The sequence below is a fragment of the Macaca fascicularis genome, chromosome 12 (genome assembly GCF_037993035.2).
Source record: "Macaca fascicularis isolate 582-1 chromosome 12, T2T-MFA8v1.1".
NCBI classification, from domain to species: domain Eukaryota; kingdom Metazoa; phylum Chordata; class Mammalia; order Primates; family Cercopithecidae; genus Macaca; species Macaca fascicularis.
The window spans coordinates 56,991,067-56,996,121 of NC_088386.1; the positions used below are offsets into that span (position 1 = coordinate 56,991,067).

Below are 5,055 nucleotides of genomic sequence, written 5' to 3' on the forward strand. Positions count from 1 at the left end.
GGCATATAATAGGTGCTCATTAAATATTTAATGTTTGTAAGTGCCAGAATGTTGGAATAGAGCTAGTGGGATGAGGCAAAGTGAAATTCCTTTCTAGTCCCTTGGGGACAAGGGGAACCCCCTACTTGTGGGGCTTTAATTTGTGCTTGCCCGGGTGGGATACATTTCCAGACTATTGATGTTTCTTTTTGCTATTGATAGCTTTGAGATATGGGTTTGGAGATCAGCCATCCTGTATAAAAGAAGCCATTCTGTTCCAGAGAGTGTGTAGTTGGAATTCAGCTTCAGATGGTATTCAGCTTCAGATGGTATACAGATTCTTAAATAATAATGCATATAAAGGAGGCTGTCTCTTCGTTTGGGAATGTGTAAAACAAAGTACTATGATAAAAAGAATGTTGTAAATCCTTTTGTAGTTCATGAGATGATGATTGGGTGTTCACACGCATGTGTGAAATGTGCCACCCTCAACCTTATTATGAGGTCGGCACATTACCCGTCTGACATGAAAGAAAGGAAAAACAAAGAAAAGTGTTGTATTGAGAAATGGGACATTAGGCCTTGTTTCACTACTAACTCTGTATTTAACCTTGACCTTATCATGTATCTCTTTTGTCTTAAATTTCTTCTTTTAATTATTTTTTATTTATTTTAAATTTTTAATAAATTTAGAGGGTTCAAGTGCAGATTTCTTACATGCATATATTGCATAGTGGTGAAGTCTGGGCTTTTAGTTGTCCATCACCCAGATAGTGAACATTCTACCCAATAGGTAATTTTTCAGCCCTCATCCCCTCTCCCAGCCTCCCACCTTTTGTAGTCTGCAATGTCTATTATTTTACTCCGTATGTCCATGTGTCCCCATTGTTTCACTCTCACTTGTAAGTGAGAACATGTGGTATTTGACTTTCTGTTTTTGAGTTATTTCAGTTAGGATTCTGGCCTCTAGTCACATCCATGTTACCAAAAAAGACATGATTTCCTTCTTTTTTATAGCTGAGTAGTGTTCCTATATATATATGTATATATATACACATACCACATTTTCTTTATTCAGTCCTCCATTGATAGACACTTAGGTTGATTCTGTATCTTTGCTATTGTGAATCGTTTTGAAAGAAGTGCAGGTATCTTTTTGGTATAATTAGTTCTTTCCATTGGGTATATACCCAGTAATGGGATTGCTGGATTGAATGATGATTCTATTTTTAGTTCTTTGAGAATTCTTCATACTGTTTCCCATAAAGGTTTTACTACTTTATAGTTCCACCAACAGTGTATAAGCATTCCCCCCTTTTTTTTTTTTCCTACAACCTTGTCAACATCTATTTTGTGTTTTTTTTTTTTTTTTTTTTTTTTTTTTGACTTTTTAATAATAGTCATTCTGACTGGTATGAGATGGTGGCTCATTGTGGTTTTTATTTGCATTTCTCTTATGATTAGTGATTTTAAGCACTTTTTCATATGTCTATTGGCCACTTGTATGTCTTCTTTTGAAAAATATTTGTTCATGTCCTTTGCTCACTTTTTAGTAGAGTTATTTGGCTTTTTTCATGTTGAGCTGTTTGAGTTTCTCATAGATTCTGGATATTAGCCCTTGTTGGATGCATAGTTTGCAAATATGTTTTCCAATTCTGTAGGTTTTGTGTTTACTCTGTTGATAGTTTCTTTTGCTGTGCAGAGGTTTTTTGGTTTAATTAAGTCTCATTTGTCAATTTTTGTTTATGTTAATTTGGATTTTGAAGACTTGATAACAAATTCTTTGAATAGGCCAATGTCCAGAAAAGTTTTTCCTAGGTTTTCTTCTAGGATTTTTATACTTACAGATATTACATTTAGTTCTTTAATTTAACTTGAATTAATTTTTGTATATGGTAAGAAGTATGAGTCCAGTTTTATTCTTCTGCATATGACTATCCAATTTTCCCGGCATCATATATTGAAAAGGGTTTCCTTTCCCGAGTGTATATACATATTTTTTACTTTGTAAAAGATCAGTTGGTTGTAGGTTCGTTGATTTATTTCTGGGTTCTCTATTCTGTTTCATTGACCTATGTGTCTATTTTTAGACCAGTACCATGCTGTTTTGGTTATCATGGCTGTGTAGTATGATTTGAAGTCAGGTACTGTGATTTTTCCAGCTTTGTTCTTTTTGCTTAGGATTGCTTTCACTCTTTGGGCACTTTTTTGGTTTCATGTGAATTTTAGGATTGTTTTTTTCTAATTCTGTGAAAAATAATGTTGGTAATTGATAGGGATTTCATTGAATCTATAAGTAACTTTGGGCGATGATATGGTTTGGCTCTGTGCTGCCACCCAAATTTCATCTTGGAGGTCCCATAATTCCCATATGTTGTGAGAGGGACCAGGTGGGAAATGATTGAATCATGGGGGTGGGTTTTTCCTGTGCTGTTCTTGTGATAGTGAATGGGTCTCATGAGATCTGATGGTTTCAAAAACAGGATTTTCTCTGCACAAGCTCTCTTTTTTGCCTGCTGCCCTCCACATAAAATGTGACGTGCTCCTTCTTGCCTTCTGCCATGATTGTGAGGCCTCCTCAGCCATGTGGAACTGTAAGTCCAATTAACCTCTTTCTTTTGTAAATTGCCGAGTCTTGGATATGTCTTTATCAGCAGCATGAAAATGGAGTAATATAGTAAATTGGTACTGGGAGTGGAGCGCTGCTGAAAAGATACCTGAAAATGTGGAAGTGGCTTTGCAACTGGGTAATAGGCAGACGTTAGAAGAGATTGGAAGGCTCAAAAGGAGGCAGAAAAATGTGGGAAAGTTTGGAACTTCCTAAAGACATGTTGAATGGCTTTGACAAAAATTCTGATAGTGATATAAACAATAACGTCCAGGCTGAGGTGGTCTCAGATGGAGATGAGGAACTTGTTGGGAACTGGAGCAAAGGTAACTCTTGTTACATTTTAGGAAACAGACTGGTGGCATTTTGTCCCTGCCCTAGAGATTTGTGGAACTTGAAACTTGAGAGAGATGGTTTAGGGTATCTGGCAGAAGAAATTTCTAAGCAGCAAAGCGTTCAAAAGGTGACTTGGGTGCTGTTAAAGGCATTCAGTTTTATAAAGGAAACAGAGCATAAAAGTTTGGAAAATTTGCAACCTGACAATGAGATAGAAAAGAAAATCCCATTTCTGAGGAAAAATCCAAGCCAGTTGCAGAAATTTGCATAAGTAACAAGGAACTGAATGTTAATTCCCAAGACAATGGGGAAAATGTCTCCAGGGCATGTCAGAGGTCTTCATGGCAGCCCCTCCCATCAAAGGCCTGGAGGCCCTAGGAGGAAAATGTGGTTTCTTGGGCTGGGCCCAGGGTCCCTGCACTGTGTGCAACCTAGGGACTTGGGGCCCTATATCCTAGCCACTCCAGCCATGGCGGAAAGGGACAAATATATAACTCAGGCTGTGGCTTCAGAGGGTGCAAGCTTCAAGCCTTGGCAGCTTCCACATGGTGTTAAGCCTGTGAGTGCACAGAAGTCAAGAATCAGGGTTTGGGAACCTCCACCTCCTAGATTTCAGAAAATGTATGGAAACTGCTGGATGCCCAGGCAGAAGTTTGCTCTTGGGGTGGGGTCCTCGTGAAGAAACTCTGCTAGGGCAGTGCAGAAGGAAAACATGGGGTGGGAGCCCCCACACAGAGTCCCTACTGGGTCACTGCCTAGTGGAGCTATGAGAAGAGGGCCACTGTCCTCCAGACCCCAGAATGGTAGATCCACTGACAGATTGCACCAACACCTGGAAAAGCCACAGGCACTCAACACCACACCATGAAGGCAACCAGGAGAGAGGCTGTACCCTGCAAAGCCACAGAAGTGAAGCTGCCCAAGACTAGGGAACCTACCTCTTGCATCAGCATGACCTGGATGTGAGGCATGAAATCAAAGGAGATCATTTCAGAGCTTTAAGATTTGACTGCCCCACTGGATTTTAAACTTGCATGGGCCCTGTAGCCCCTTTTTTTTGGCCAATTACTCCCATTTGGAATGGCTGTATTTACCCAATGCGTGTACCCCCATTGTATCTAGGAAGTAACTAACTTGCTTTACCTTTTACAGGCTCATAAGTGGACGGAATTTGTCTTGTCTAATGAGACTTTGGACTGTGGACTTTTGAGTTAATGCTGAAATGAGTTGAGACTTGGGGGACTGTTGGGAAGGCATGATTGGTTTTGAAATATGAAGATATGAGATTTGGGAGGGGGCAGGGATGGAATAATATGGGTTGGCTCTGTGTCCCCACCCAAATCTCATATTGGAGATTCCATAATTCCCACATGTTGTGAGAGGGACCAGGTGGGAGATGATTAAATCATCGTGTGGGTTTTTCCTGTGCTGTTCTCATAATAGTGAATGGGTCTCATGAGATCTGATGATTTTAAACATGGGAGTGTCTCTGCACAGGCTCTCTTTTTTTTGCCTGCTGCCATCCACATAAGATGTGACTTACTCCTCCTTGCCTTCTGCCAAGATTGTAAGGCCTCCCCAGCCACGTGGAACTGTATGTCTAATAAACCTCTTTCTTTTGTAAATTGCCCAGTTTCGGGTATGTCTTTATCAGCAATGTGAAAACAGACTAATACAGGCAGTATGTCATTTTAAAAATATTGATTTTTCCAAATCATGACCAAGGGTTGGAAGCATGGTATGTTTTTCTGTTTGTGTCATTTTGATTTTTTATATCAGTACTTTGTTGTTTCCTTATAAGAATTTTTTACCTCCTTGATTAAATATATGCCCGGTATTTTATTATTATTATTTTTTGTAGCACTGTAAGTGGAATTGCCTTCTTGATTTGGTCCTCAGCTAGATTATTGTTGCTGTATAGAAATAGTACTGATTTTTGTATATTAATTTTTTATCCTGAAACTACTGAATTCATTTATCAAATCTAAGAGTTTTTTGGTGGACTCTGTAGGTTTTCTGGATATAAGATGATATCATTAGCAAACAGTGATAATTTAACTTCCTTTTTTCTCATTTGGATGCCTTTTTTTTTTTTTTTTTTTTTTGCTCTTGTTTGATTGTGCTGGTGAGGA

At 38.8% G+C, this 5,055-nt stretch overlaps 1 non-coding gene across 1 annotated transcript; it reads left to right on the forward strand.

Annotated features, from left to right (window-relative positions):
• Positions 1 to 404: 404 nt before the first annotated feature.
• LOC123568180 (small nucleolar RNA U13) lies at positions 405 to 506 on the forward strand. Its single transcript, XR_006691400.1, has one exon. It is a non-coding gene; the product is annotated as a small nucleolar RNA U13 (small nucleolar RNA).
• The last annotated feature ends 4,549 nt before the right edge of the window (positions 507 to 5,055 follow it).